We start from the raw sequence: 16131 nt of genomic DNA, 5'->3' as shown, positions 1-16131 counted from the left end.
TCCTTTTAGGCTCAATTAGTCTCATAAGATAATGGAGGGCAATGGAAGTCTGTATTTTTAAATATACGAGCAGTTGTTTAGACACCTTTTGTTTGTTTCACGCTGCTGCTCCATGGAGAAGCAAGTGCTGGGTGAAGTGCTTATATAAAAACACAATAATCAAAATGTTGCCGATTAACTTAAGTTCTAACAGCAATAATACTGAGCAGGTACTTGATACAACTCTCCTGAAATCTGAGCAATATTCAAATAGGACCCAAGACCACAAACTTAAACTAATAACTATTGATTAAATATTGATAAATGCATGAAAACACATTTAAGCTTCACTTACAATCAAATAAATGCAAATGCATTTTTTAAAAAATTAAATTTCCATTTTGTTACCTACAAAATTAGCAGCCCACTACATTGCATGAAGAGCAGTGCTTGGTTTTGGGTAATGCTCTTTCCAAGAAACCCTAGGACTTGAGAGAGTCCAAAGATGGAGAGTAGGATGAGGAAGGACCTCTCGTATAACAAACAGTTTGGGACTCTGAGGGTGCTTGGCTGGGGAAGTGAAGACTAAGAGTGTCCAGATATCTCAAGAGAGTCTAGTAGGAGAGGGGTTAAAGCTGGTTTACATATGTCTGTAATGATAGAATCTGAATCAACAAGCAGAACCCACAGGGAGGCAAGATTCAACTCAATACAGACGCTTCCCTATTTTTTTTTAATTTTTTATTTTATTTTATTTAGTTTTTTATTTTTGGCTGTGTTGGGTCTTCGTTGCTGCATGTGGGCTTTCTCTAGTTGTGGCGAGCGGGGGCTACTCTTCGTTGTGGTGCACGGGCTTCAGTAGTAGCACGCAGGCTGTAGAGCGCAGGCTCAGTAGTTGTGGCGTATGGGCTTAGTTGCTCTGCAGCATGTGAGATCTTCCCAGACCAGGGCTCGAACCCGTGTCCCCTGCATTGGCAGGTGGATTCTTAACCACTGTGCCACCAGGGAAGCCCCCCAGACACTCCCCTATTTTTTTTTTTTTCACTCCCCTATTTTTGAACATAATGTGCTTAAACATTTTTTGTTGATTAGGTCGTATTTGCCATATGGTAAAATATTCATAAGCTACGAAGGGATATACAGTGAAAAGAAAATTGTCTTCCCGTATCTGTCCTTCAGCCACTCAGTCCCCCTCCCTGTCAACCAAGATTAGCAATTTCTTGTATATTCTTCCCTAAATAGTCTATGCATATGCAAGCATACCATAAGCAGATAATATAGACTATTCTACATACAGTCTTTTTTCATTCAAAGCTGTTTAAGATGATTCTCTATCAGCCCACATAGTGCTACCAAGTTATTTTTTTTTATTCTTTTTAAGGAATGCATGCAACTCTTTGTGTGACTGTACTATAATTTATTAAGCCCTCCTCTATTAGCGAACATTTAGGATGTCTCCAATCTTTGGCCATTATATAATATACTGCAGTGAATATCTTTGTACATATGGAACACGTGTAAATACATCTATAGAATTAGCTCCTAGAATTGGAATTCCTGAGTTAAAAGATTTTTTTCAGCGTTAAAACTTAAAAATATTGGGACTTCCCTGGTGGTGCAGTGGTTAAGACTCTGAGCTCCCAGTGCAGGGGGCCTGGGTTTGATCCCTGGTCAGGGAACTAGATCCCACATGCATGCCGCAACTAAGAGTTCACATGCCACAATTAAGGAGCAGGCGAGCCACAACTAAGGAGCCCACCTGCTGCAACTAAGAACCGGTGCAACCAAAAAAAAACAAAACAAAAAAAAGGAAAACAAACAAAACTTTAAAATATTTAACACCATTACAGAGTTCAAGATTCATAAGATTCAAAGGGTATATGTGAAAAGTTTAACTTTCATTTCTGTCCTCAGCCTTCTAGTTCTATTCCCTGAGTCAACCAGTGTTATCAGTTTCATATCTATTCTTAAAGAACCATTTCCTTCCTTTTTCATATACATATGGTACCACGTTATATTCATGATTCTGTGCCTTGCTTTCTGAAAAATTAAGAATATATCATGAAAACCATTCTCAATCAGTAGTACGAAAGAGCTTTCTTATTTTTTTTTTTTTTTTGGTTACACGGCATTCCATTAAATGGATGTACCATAACTCACCTGTCCTTTAATGATGGACATTTAGGTTGTTTAAAATGCACATTTTAAAAATTTTCAAAGATATTGCCAGATTGCTCTTCACAGAGATTGTAACAATTTATACTTCCACCAATAAAGTATAAGAGTTTGTTTCTTCACATTTCAACAACACAGTGTGTTATGAACATTTTTGATCTTTGATATTATAATAGGTAACACATGACATCTCAATGTTATCTTTATTTGAATTTCTCTCACAAGTGAGATTGAGAATTTCTATCGATGTTAGAGCCATTTATAATTGCTTTACCATAAATTATCTATTCCTATCTTTTGCCTATTTTTCTACTGGGTTGTTGGTATTTTTATTATTGATTTTTAGAAACTTGATATATAATAAGGATATTATCCTCTTGTTTGGCACAGGTATTGCAAATATTTTTCCTAATTTTTCTTTTTTAAATTTTTTTCTTTTATTTTTGGCTGTGTTGGGTCTTAGTTGCGGCATGCGGGATCTTTCATAGTGGCACGAGGGCTCTTTGTTGCGGTGCGCAGGCTTCTCTCTAGTTGAGGTGTGTGGGCTTAGTTGTCCCACGGCATGTGGGATCTTAGTTCCCCGACCAGGGATCCAACTGGTGTCCCCTGCATTGCAAGACGGATTCTTAACCACAGGACCACCAGGGAAGTCCTCCTAGTTTTTCATTTATTTTTTGAATATGTTTATAGTGTTTTCCCCTCCATGTGGGATTTTTAATTTATGTAATAATACCTATTCATCTTCTATTTAATGCTTGCAACCTTTCCCATATTTTCATCTAGTACTTTTATGGTTTCACCAATTAAATATTTGATTCATTTGGCTTTTATTTAGGAATAAAGGGTAAGATATAGGAAGTAAGGGGTTCCGTTTTTTAATTTTTTCAGATGGTCATATAATTTATTTAAACTATAGAGCCTTTTGAAGGTCAGGACCACATCTGATGCATCTCTCTATGCTCCAAACTGTCTCTCACTAATAATAACTAGCACTTAATGAGCACCTACTGGGGCCAGGATGTCCTTGTGCTGAATGATTCCAAAGCCCTTGCACTTGCCAGGACAATACTCCCCCTCATCTAGCACAGTGCCTTACCCAAAAGCTCCCAGTCAACGTTCCTTGAATAAATGAATAAATCTGCATATACTTAATTTGGGCCATATATGATTCAGGTGAGCAATTCGTAGGATCCAGTCAGGCCAAGTTGATACGTCTGCACCTCCAGCATGGGGTTGGGCTATTACAGTGGACTAAGCTTTAGCTCTGCCACTTACCTCTGACCTCTAGGCAAATAGTTTAACTGTTGTGAGCTTCTGTTTTCCTAGTTTGTGAAATGGGATAACAATACACAGCTCAGAGGAGTACTGTGAGGGTCAAATGAGAAACTGTGTGCATAAGGGCTCTGAAGGACATCAAGATGGTGTGCCTTAAGGGATTATGGTTCAAGTGTGGATAGTGCAGATACCACTAGTGGCACACCCCTATTATACATCTTTTTCTGGTAGGACTGAAAGAAGAGGGGGAGGCTGAACAGAGGACAGAGTTGTGGGGAAGGCAGGGGCTATAAGTAGATATTTCTGTTCCCCAAGTGTTCATTCTCTGGGCATAAACTGAAATTCCCTCTGGAGCCACACTAATGGACACATTAGTATCAGTTGACAAAGTACCATATGCTCTGAAATGTTCTCCCATTAAGCTCCATGGGAAATAGCAGGAATTCATGGTCCATTATAGGAAACCTGCCGTGACTTTAGACTCTAGTAAAACACACTCCTAGATCTCCTAGGCCCTGGGAGGTCAGGCCATGCCCCCAATTACATGATGATGCATAAGACAAAGTCTGTAAAGTCAGGTTAACCTTGTCTGTCACTTCTAGGCTCATAAAGTCATCTTTTACTTTAAAAAAAAATGTATGTTTTAATAATGGATTATTTTGTGAATGCTCTTGCTGTTTGGTTTCAAGCTAATTAGCATGTGTAACAGTCATTATTCAGGGTCTAGCTTATGAAAATACACATATCTTCAGTGTCATTAACAAGTACACAGTTTTTCATAATTCACCACCTTAAATTTGTTACCTCCAGTATTCCTTTGCAAAAAGTATCTCTTTTCATATCAAAATTTTTTCATAAAAAAGGAAAAAAGAAAGCAGACAGACCCACGCTCCACAGCAGACTTAAAGTATCAGGATCTGGGAGTTTCAACGTGCATAATAATACCTTCATTTTATCGAATGTCTACAACACCCCTAATCATATGCTACGTACTTTGTCCTTATTATTTAATTTAGTCTTCACAACACTCTTCAAGGTCAGTATTATCTCCTCCTTATGATGAGAAAACTGAAAGGTTACATTAGTTGTCCAAGGTCACAAAGCTAGCAAGGGACAGAATTGGGAATTCAAGCCTCTACCACACATCCTTCCCAGAACATCCCTGTGAACATCCCTGTCTGTTTCAAAACAGACTGAAATACAGTGTTGCAGTACACAGTACATAGTAACAAAACATGAATAAAGCCTTGTTTTTAGGAAAATCTAGGTCATCCATCTCTCTCCCTAGCCTACACTAAAGATAGAAGAGAATGCCTCCAAGACTTTCCCCTGTGCCTGGAGCCTCTCCATGCACCATTTCCAGAAGTTAGGTTTGTAAGAGTGTTTTAACTGAAGAGGGTCCAGGCTAGCACTGCCCCTTCAATCAGGTTTGCTCTGCCTTTACCTGTCTTCCACACTGGGCTCCGTTTAATAGGATTTGCACTGAATGAAGGATTCCACTGTCTTCCCCTCCGCCAAAGTTAGACAAACACTGATGTAGCCCGATTCTCTCTCTTATAGATGAAGACACTCAGACCCAGAGCAGCTTTGAACAAAATCACCCAGAAATGTAGGACAGACTCTTTTCTCTTTAAGGTTTTAATTGCTGGGTTACTACAGGGTAACTATTGGGGTGACAAAGCCAATCACCATGGGAAGTATGTTACAAGAGCCTTTCCAGTTTGTTGACCGAATAGGGGATGGTGGCTGACCCAGATTTAAATTTTGGCTTCATTGCCTACTAGCTGGATTTTGAGCAAGTTACTTAACTTTGCTGAGTCTCTTCATCTGCATAACAGACACCCTAATATCTGCTTATTGGAGTTTTGTGATTATTAATATTATATTTTAAACACCTTGCATATAATAGGTTTTCCTTCCCATCCTCAGAACCTTCCTATAGGCTGTTCTCTCTGCCTATGAGGTCTATCTTCTCTCTCCTCCCCAGGTAGCTAACTTGTACTTATTCTTTAGTTTCTTTCATTAGACTCCTTGGGTTAGAATCTAAGCTCTGCCACACATACTAATTAAGTGACCTTGGGAAAGTTAGCCTTAGTTTTCTCATCTATAAAATAAAGGTACTAATAATATATACCTCATAGAATTATGTTAAAATGAGATAACATAAGTGCTTATGACTAACAAATATTAGGTCTCAATAAATCTTAACAAGGACAGTAGGGTCCACAAAATAATTTTGGAGAGCTCTCTTTCTGTCACAAGTAAGCTATTTACATTGTCTAGAAGCTTATGACATTTATACTTTATTCTTGGAGTTCAGAAAATTTACCAGGACGTGGCAAAATCCATTCTGTCAATCTCTGTCTTTTAATTAGTGTATTTAGACTACTTACTTCTAATGTAATTATTGAAATGTTAAGACTTAAGCCTGACATTTTATTACTTATTTTCTGTTTGTTCCCCACTTTCCATTTCTCTTTTCTTTTTTCTGCCTCCCTGTGGATTACTTGGGCATTTTTAAGAATTCCAGTTTGATTTATCAGTGGTGTTTTTGAGTATATCTCTTTGTATAGTTTTTTAGTTGTTGGTCAAGTATTAAACTATACATACACAATTTGTCACAGTCTACTGGTGCTGACATTTTATCACTTCAAGTAAAACGTGCATTTAGGTCCCTTTATTTACTCTCTCTCCTTTTAAATATAATTGTCTTAAATATGACCTCTCTATACACCAAGAACATATGACAATATTATAATTTTTGCTCCCACCAAACATAAATCTAAAAACTTAAGAGGAAAGTAATAATCTATTATATTACCCAATATTTTTACCTTTTCTGTTATTCTTTCTTCACAGTTGATATTCCAAGTTTCCTTCTTTTATCGTTTCCTTTCTGTTTGAAGAATTTCCTGTAGTCATCCTTTTAGGGTAGGTCTATTGGTCACAAATTATATTAGTTTTTCTTCATCTTAGTTTTTCACCTTCATTCCTGAAGGATATTTTTACTGAATATAGAATTCTGAGTTGACATCAGTTTTCATTCAGCACTTGAAAACATCGCACCACTTCCTTCTGACCTCCATGGTTTCACATGAAAATTCTGTTGTCATTTGAATTGGCGTTCCCCTCTAAGTCATGTGTCATTTCTCTCTGCTATCAAGACTCTTTTTTGTCTTTAGCTTTTAGAAGTATAATTATGATGGCTATAATTATTGAAATGTTAGGACTTAAGTCTGTGGATTTCTTTAATTTTCTCTGAGCTTCTCCCATCTGGAGTTTGTGCAGCTTCTTCAATCTAGGCTTATGCCTGTTGCCAAATTTGGGGGATTCTCAGAGACTGTTTCTTCAACTACTTTTTCAGTCCCTCTCTCCCCTTCTCTCGCTCTCTCTCCTCTCCTTCTGGGACTCTGATGATATGAATTTTAGCTTAACTTTGTTCTTAAATTTTTTCCCCCAGTCTGTTTTCACTCTGTTTTTCAGACTGGTTAAATTCTATTAATCTGTCCTAAGTTCATTGACTTTTATCCTCTGTTATCTCCACTCTACTATTGAGCCTGTCCAATGAGTTTTTCACTCCTTTTATTGCATTTTCCAGTTATGAAATATCTATTTTGGTTATTTTTTATAACTTCTATTTCTTTGCTGATAGTTTCTATAGTTTCATTTGTTTCAGGAGAATCAATAAGTGCTTCTTTAAGCATTTTTATTATGGCTGCTTTAAAAGCATTGTCAGGTAATTCCAAAATTTGTAGTTTCTCCATTTTGGCATCTGTCGATTGTCTTTTTCTCATTCAAGGTGCGATTTTTCTGGTTCTTGGTGTGATGAGTGATTTTTTTTTTTTTTAACATCTAATAAGATTCTGTGTTAGAGGCAGCATGGCCTTAGCTATGTAATTTGACCTGTTTAGAATGCACAAATGGAATGGAAGGGATTTAAGTTTTATATTTAGATGTTCATTTATAAATTTATTTATTTATTTTAGCTGTGTTGGGTCTTCGTCTCTGTGCGAGGGCTTTCTCTAGTTGCGGCGAGCGGGGGCCACTCTTCATCGCGGTGCGCATGCCTCTCACTATCGCGGACTCTCTTGTTGCGGAGCACAGGCTCCAGACGCGCAGGCTCAGTAGTTGTGGCTCACAGACCCGGTTGCTCCGCGGCATGTGGGATCTTCCCAGACCAGGGCTCGAACCCGTGTCCGCTGCATTGGCAGGCAGATTCTCAACCACTGCGCCACCAGGGAAGCCCGATGAGTGATTTTTAAAAGCTGTATCCTGGACATTTTAGGTATCATGTTATGGATTCTGGATCTTATTTGCATCTTCTATTTTAGCAAGCCTCAATTGACACTGTACTGGTGGGGAAAGGGAACACTGCCTCATTACCTCATGGGCAGCAGTGAAAGTCTAAGTTCCCCATTTAGCCTCTACTGACCAGGGGTAGGAGAGTAGGAGTGTTGTGTGTCATTTTTTTCTAGGGTGTTTGTCTGGAATAGGGTTGGTTTTATCACAAAGGCTTCTGTCTTATTAGGCTGCTCTTTCCCTTTCCTTTGACAATGGAGATCAGACTTTTCTTGAGGCTGTTTTTGTCTGTACCTATTGGCATTTCTTAGCTGTGGGCTTCTCTAGTGCCCAGTCTGGGATGTATAGGAGGCAAAAAGAAAATCTAGGGAATTCATGGTCATGTTGTTCATTTGAGTCCTGAGGTCCCTAACTGGTCTGCTTTCTCCATCATTCAGAGTTTTCTTACCTTTGTTTTATACGTTATGTCTAGGGATTCAGGAGGAATAGGGAGAAATGTATCTCCTGCATCTTGTCCAGAACTGGAATTCCTAGGTATGTATTTTTAAATTACTACTCTGTAGCATTTAATGAGTCTTTTCTATCTGAAAATTCAATTTTCTGGAAGTCTATACAGTTCTCCTATTATTTCTTTGGTTGTTGCATTGCTCTCTTCTTATTTTTGCTCCATTTGGTACTCCTATTAATTTGCATATCTCCTAGATACTTCATCCATGTTTTTTTAAAAAATTTTTCCCTCATAATTTCCATTTCTTTGTATTTTTGGATTGGTACTGTGGGATTGTTCTCCTTTTTCATCTTTCAGACCATTAAATCAATTTTTGGTGGTGTTCATTCTATTCTTTGCTTCCACAATTGAAATGTTTAAATTTAGAAATTTTTTTTTGTTTTACTTCCAAAAACCATTTTCCCTCATTCTTATCACTTTTCCCCCAATCTCTACTTGAATCTCCTTAAAACTCTTATTTTCAAAACTTACTTTTTCTTATTTTAAATCTATCTGAATATGAGTCCTCTCTTTTAGTTATCTAGCTTGGTCTTTCTCCTTTAAGCGATTGAGCCCCTTAGCTGATCTCTGATCTGCTTTGGCTACTCATACCAGCACCTGGGCAAGTCAGGCTCTTGTGGCCTCTTGGGTAGCAACAGCTGAGCAATTGTGAAAGGAAAGAAAGATGCCTTTTCTCCAGTGACCTAATGGTGAACAAAGCTGGTCAGCTGGGTCCCTCAGGCTGAGGTGACGTGGGAGAGGCTTCTAGGATCTTCAGACACTCCTGGTATGAATGGGAAAGGGTTGGGCTGCTGTGTGCCAATGTGTAAGTTGTTTGCCACACAGGGGTACCTGGTTGAGAGAATATTAAGAGCTAAAATCAACTTGCTGAGCTGTTTACCCTGGTGTGGAGCTACATCTGCCTGAAAGAAGGAAACATTACTTCCTCATTTGCACAAGAGCAGCTGAGGGGGATGCCTTTTTCTAATCCACCTTAAGATGCTGTACAAGCTAGTAGTGGCCCTGGGAGGGGTAGTCTGGCCCACCTGTGGCATTCCCTTCTAGGGAGGTGAGCCCCAGTGGAATCGGGGCCTTCACTCAGGGCTATGTGCAGGAAGTGGGCAGGGACAGTTCCTCCTCACCTGCTAAGGGGTCCTATTCAGTTGGGGCCAGCTGGGCCCCTCAGGTAGCTTCGGAATTGAAAGCCTTTGCTGCAGGCTCACTAGTGAAGCAGGTACTTCCCAGGTTCCTGGGCCTTGGTCCTCCCTGCAATTTTAAACAGTGTGGCAGAGACACCATCCTTCACCAGTCCTGCACTGGCTCAGTCTCCCCAGGATGTGTGAGGTTTCCTTTAGGCTTCAGCTGTAGGCCCTAGCATCCTATCCTCTCTATTCACTGTATGTCTCACAGTTTGAGTCACTTCTACAGAGAGCTGAGTGAGAGAAACAGTGTCAGCTCTAGGTGCAAGCCCCCATCTTTAGAGAATCCCCTTGGATAGTCATCCTAAGATAATTTAGGAAATTTTTCCATATTACAATTCTGTTGCAGTCATCTTTTTTCCCCATAGGATAGAGCTGTATTACCCAGATAAACCTGAACTTGGATCCCATTTACCACCAGCTCTATGACCTCATGCAAATCATTTGACATCTCTGAGCTTGTCTTAGTTTCTTTGTCTGTAAAACGAGGGTCATAATGTTTGTCTTCCATAACTCAAGGAGCTATTGAGAGAATAAAATGAGACGATTGCTCTGTCTAGTGCTTTCCAAATGGTAAAGTGCAATGAAAAGGTAAAGGAGATGAATAAAGTGGTGATGGAGAGATGGTGGCATCTGCTCCTGGGGCCATGGGGAGCAGAGCAGTGGTGTGAAGTTGCAGTCATCCAGTAGGTTCAGAGCAGGATCAAGCCTGTGGGAACTGGAGCAGACATAGTTGGCAAGACCAGAGTAGGGCCATGCCAGACACTGGCCACAACCTCAAGGGCATGTCTTCTTCTTAGGAGCTGATCTTCCAAAAGCTGAACTAGCAGAAGAAAAGAGAATTTTAAAAAGAGGTAAAAAGGAAAGAGTAAAAGATGCTAAAGCCACTCATATAGTTTCAAAGCTGTCCCTCAGAACACTGAAAGATTTATCATGTAAGGAATGAGATAAGAACATCTGACAGGAGACATAAAGATCTCGAAAATATTTTTTTTAATTGTGATAACCATTCCCAACCCTATGCAAATATCCCATCCTTTCCCTCTGTTTCCAACCAAGTCATTAAGTCTATTGCATTAGCAATAGATTCAAATACCAGTTTTATCAAGGAGCAGAGAATGTAATTAGGAACAGGAAAAGAAATTAAGCAGGCAAGGCTTATATGAGAGCTAAGGAAGCAATCCAGAAGGAAGATGTGTCTTCCACACCTCCACCCTTAACCCCTCCCCCAAAAGGAAAAATAGGTCATCTTTGAGAGAATGACTGTGACAGGAGATCATGTAAGGTTTGGAAAGTACTGGGAGACTGATCTCTCTTCACTAACACACAGACAGTGGACTTTCTAGCCTAACTTCCTATTCTTAGTATTTTACAGTGAACTGGACAATTCATTTTTAAGACATGAGCAGTGAATGTCTGCCTCTGTGTCCTAGAGTCTTGGGAGTAAGAACATGTTGTTGTTATGCCATCGTTTCTCCCTGTAGGGCAACAAGAGGTAATATACTTGTTGTTAATTTACTTGTCCTCAAGAGGTAGTATAATCCTCCTGATAAGCACCCAGTCTCTTTTTCAGACAACAGCAGAACCTCTCTTTCTGACTTAATATTTAACTTCCTTAAGGTAGTTACAAGGTATCATTCCCTCCTTTTACAAAAGAGTAAACTGCATCCCAGAGAGGTCATGTGACTTTCCCATAGCCACGTGGCAAGGTTAAGGACAGAACTAAGTTCTAGAACTCTAGGGCACTGCTTTTCTACAAGCAGCTGGCCACGAATGCTGGCATGGATGTTCCTAGTGGTGGTTCCTTGCTGCAATACTCCAACAGTCCATGAGTCTTGGCTCACCTAAATCTCAATGAAACTGTCTTCATTATAGTTCACTATTAACTAGAGCTTGAATATTAAAAACATGTCATCAGTTTATGTAGTATAATAATACTGCCTTAACCAAAACATTCCATTCTCTATCCAGTCTGGATTGATGTTTAAATCACTATACTTCAAAAAGCATAAGTTCATAGGAAGGCACTCAACAATGTTGAATGAATGACCACTTGGAGGCTCATTAAGGAACCATGCCATTTTATATCTGAAAGAGACCTTGAAGGTCATCCTGTCCCACTCCTCCTTTCTTTTGCAGCCTGAAGAGTGAGGGGATTTGGAGGACAGCACTGGAACCCCCTCCCTTTTTTTTCTGTTTCCCAGACCAGCATTCTTTTTCCCACCTGCACTGCTTTCAGTTAATTTGATACAAAGGCATTAAAATTGCCAGTTTACTTGTATTCTGGTATACAAAAGAAGTGCTTCTAACATCTAATTTTAAAACACTACTCCATACAAAATGACAGGGCAGGTTTGGGGTTTTGTTTGTTTGTTTGTTTGTTTTTATTGTATGGAATTTGATCATTCTGAGGAAGAGCAGAAACTTGTCCTAAATCACTGAAGACAGTAAAGCTGAAATTTGAAGCAGTAAACTATTCTATTTTGGGAACAATAGATATGAAGTCAGGAAGAGTTAGGCATTCTAAGAAGGAAATTGTATAGAAAAGCTTACTAATAAGTCAGCTCTCCAAAGTATTTGAATGCAAAGGAGATTAATACAGATAAAGGGAAGGTATGGGCACTTAGCAGATGACAAATAATAACACATTCATGCCATAGGGAAAGCAAACTTTTAGCTGAAATGGTACTTATGGGAAATAAATTCAAACCTCAGATGTTTTAGTCAGGAAGTCTCATTAGGATGCAACACAGCTTCTCATCATGGGTTATTACACAGTGTCACTAAAAAAAGGAGAGACATCTGAGAGGGACAAGACATGACCAAATAGCAATATGAGAAATTTCAGTCTTGCTGTGTCTTGCTCTATATGAATATTGGATCATTAGATGCTATCCTCTCACCAAAAATGACTTCAGAATGACAAAAACAGAGATTAAAAGTGATCTATATTGAAATGACAGCTGTTAGGGTAAAACTCTTTTGAGAATCTAATGTATATTTTATTCATTCATGTATTCATTCATTTAACAAATATCTATGGGGTTCTACGAAGATGAAAATAAAGAAGATAATGTCTTTTACAAGGAGGTCTCAAAAAAGACAGACGTAAATAAACCATTGTGGTGAGGTGTGGTGTGAAGAATATACCAAGCACAGCCTTTGGTTCTGCTGATTTTATCTAAGCTTTTGAAATATATAAACGTTTTTCTTTTATAAAAAAAAAGAATATACCAAGCACAGCCCAGGCACAAAGGAGGGACTGGGGAGACCTCAGAGAGGGGAAGATATTTTTGACCAGGATTTAAAGGAGGAAGAAGAGTTTGTCTGGCAGGCTGTGGTAAACATGGGGAAATAGGGAAGGCTCCCAGAGCGAGGCAGTAGCTTATGCAAAGTATTTGGCAGTATGGGATTTAGAATCCCAGATGGATACCAGTGCAGCTACTTTAAAGCCGTGGATTCGTAGGTAAGTGGCATTACTTCTTGGAGCCTCAGTTTCCTTCTCTGTAAAAGGAGCATAGTAATCTTCACGGCATATACTGATTATAAGCATCACTAATAGTGCTGGCTAGCAGGTAATGAATGCTGTTTCATCTCTAATAACTCTTTATAGAACACGCCTAGGTTGCAAGTCATCTTATTATGTTCCCTCTGCAGAGGAAGAAACCTAGAACTGAGAGCTTATGGAACTTTCCCAAGATTACATAGGTTAACAAGTGGCTGTGTTAGGATTTGAACCCAGGCAGTTTGGCTTGAGACTGTTTGTTTTAGCACAGTGTTCTATGCCTTTTATTACATGAGATAGTGTATGTAAAGCACTTAAAAAAGTGACCTGTAGCATAAGTTAATAAGTTATAGCTATTTTTACTATTATAAAGTACAATTGCCCTAGGAACATGAGGTTTTCGGTGTGCAGGTATGGGGTGAAGTGGAGATGGGGCTGCAGCAGTAATGCATTGGATGGCTGAGGGCTTCATGCCATGCTAAGGAGTTAGAGCTTTATTGCCAGGCTAAGAAGGAACAATGGAGTTACCTTCAGCAGGAGAGTGACTTGTCAGATTTATGGATTAAAAAGGTTACAGGCAGCATGTGGCAGATGAATTGCTAATAGGCAAGACTGGAGGCTTTTACTACAGCTTCACCAAGAAATGGTGAGGCTCCAACTAAGGCAAGGGCAGCAGGATAAAGAGGAGGGGATGAGTATAAGAGATGTTATGGACACAGAGTTGACTGGATTTAGTGACCAGTAGGATATGAGGGCCAGGAAGAGGGAAGAGTCTAGAATGTTCCCTTGGTTTCTGATTTAAGTCCCACTACCAGTTGAGATATGGAAGCAATGCAGAAGGGGTAGTTTAAGGAAGATGTGAGTTTGGTTTTGGCTCTGTTGAGACTGTGGCACCTGAGGGGCATTCGGGAGTTGCAGCAGCCAGTTGTGTCTCTGGGTTTGGAGCACAGAAGGTCTGAGCTGAAGAACAGAATTGCAGTGGATAGAACTGCTCAGTTAGGGTGAAGAGAGAAAAGAGACCAAGAGGGGACACGAGCAGCCTTGGTATTTAAGCAGCAGGCAGACAAGGAAGGCTGAAGGGGGATAAGAGATCAGAATGGCTGAGTGGGAACTCAGGGGCCAAAGGTGAAATTGTTGACACAAATATACATAAAGCACCTGAAGATGCAGACACTTCTGGCATGGGCAGCTAGGACATTGTGAAGGACAGGACAAAATTCCATGGGCGAAATTTGTACTCACTGGACAAGAGGGTTGAGTTTTTATTTTCCTTTTTGACAAGTGAACTCTTCGGTCTTTAATATGCATTTGGGAGAGTAATTTGATTATTAATCTTTATCTACAACACATAATTTTAAAACAATTTTATTTAGAGATAATTGTAGATTCGCATGCAGTTTTATAAGCAACAATATGGAGAGGTACAACATTTAATTTTTTAGAAGCTTACTTTATTTCCTCATGGTTTCAGAATTTTCCATCTTTGTTCACTTTCCCTAATGGTGCTTATTGTGGAGGCAGAACTCTGTACACTCTAACTAGAGAGGAGACAGGTGACGGAAGCAGACCCCAAGGAGTGAAGGGCTATCTCAGCCCATAGATCTGGGTGCACAGGAGCTGGGGCACTGAGAGAAAAGCGAGTTTTGGGTGGAGGTACCTAGGAGGACTTTTAAAAATGGAGACTCTCAGGAGACCGTTTTTGGATAGAGGCCTGGATTTGAGAATGAAGGATGAGAGGAGGTGGGTGCTGGAGGGCCTTTCTTCATCCAGGCCAGTTGGGCTCCAGCTCCAACTGCTGCAGTGCTGCTGGTTTGTTTTTTGGGGTTTTTTTGGGTTGGGGCGGGAAAGGAGGACACACTTGTGAACTTATATTTGTGCTCCATTCCACCACCAAAATGATCTAACATTGATGGCACCCCTTCCCTACTCAAAAACTCCTCCCATGGTCCCTGCTGACTCTACTGCTTCAGCTCTGGGCTCCTGACCCTCCCCACTGGGCTCTCTCTCACCTTGGGGGTCTTTGTGGCTGCGGTCTGTGCCTAGAAGGCTCTCTCCACACTGGTCCCTTTCATTGGCAACCCCGTTGGCCTTTCAGGTTTCTGTCTGGAGGGCATCTTCTCCAGGAGGCAGTCTTCCCTCAGCCAGTGTGGGCACCACCTGCCATGCCCCCCTTGGCCCCCTAGGATCACACTATGGTTACAGGAACTGCACTGTATTAGCAGTCTGCTAGACAGTACATTCTGTGAAGGTAGGAACTGTGTTTTATTCGAGGCTGTATCTCCAACGTCTAACACAGTACAGGGACCTAGTAGGTGTTGAGTAGCTATTTCGACAAGAAAGAATTCTTTGACAGAAGCATGCAAACGGGGTGGGGGTGGGGGGATGGATAGAGAGGTGGTAGCACAGGAGCCAGAGGGGTGGGTGGGTAGCCCAGGGAGTCAGAAAAGGGCTGAGTGCAGAGTCCTTAGGGCACCCCGACATTTTAGGGTTTTAGGGTTTGAGAAGCCCTCAAGAAGACTAGGAAGGAGTGGCTAGAGAGATCGGAGGAACCAGTGCCCCAGAGCAGAAGGAGTTTGCAGAGGCAGGGTAGGTGGACCATAGTGCCATATGTTGGCCCACCCCTTCCACCTCCCCTCAGCCCGAGGGGCTGTGTGTGTGTGTTTGTGTGTGTGTGTGTGTGTGTGTGTGTGTGTGTGTGTGTGTGTGTAGGGGGGGCAGTCGGGATCATCTTCGTCCCGCAGAGTCCCGTGTAGCTGGAGCTCTTCAAAACGCCTTGGAGTACAAGAGCCAGGGGAAGGGAGGTGTGAGAAAGGGGGGTCGTTCCTTGGCACTCTCCTGGGTTCCTGTTCTGGCGCCACCGCCGCCGGTCCGGGTGACCTTGAGGAGCCCCTTCCTCTCCCGGCCTCAGTCTCCCGGTGGGTAACCGGCGGACGCTGCGTGCCCACGCGGGAGCTGGGGAAGGCCGGCGGAGGCAGGGCCCGGGTGGGAGCGGGACCGCCCACTGCGGCGGGCCGGGACCTCCCGGGCCCGCGGAGGCGGCGCGCGGGGCTCCTCCCCCGGGGCGAGGGTCGCGGCGCCGGCAGCTGTCGGCCCCGCAGCTGCAGCCTCAGCACCTGCCGCGGCCAGACGGCGCGGGCGGGCGCGGCCTGGCCGTGCGCCCCCCCTCCGGCTGCAGCCGCGGCGCGGGAGGCGGAGCCCGAGCCGAACCCGAG

This window comes from Balaenoptera physalus (assembly GCF_965194825.1).
Source record: "Balaenoptera physalus genome assembly, chromosome: 7".
NCBI lineage: Eukaryota > Metazoa > Chordata > Mammalia > Artiodactyla > Balaenopteridae > Balaenoptera > Balaenoptera physalus.
The sequence above is the reverse complement of the archived record's forward strand: the minus strand, read 5'-3'. Positions refer to the sequence as shown.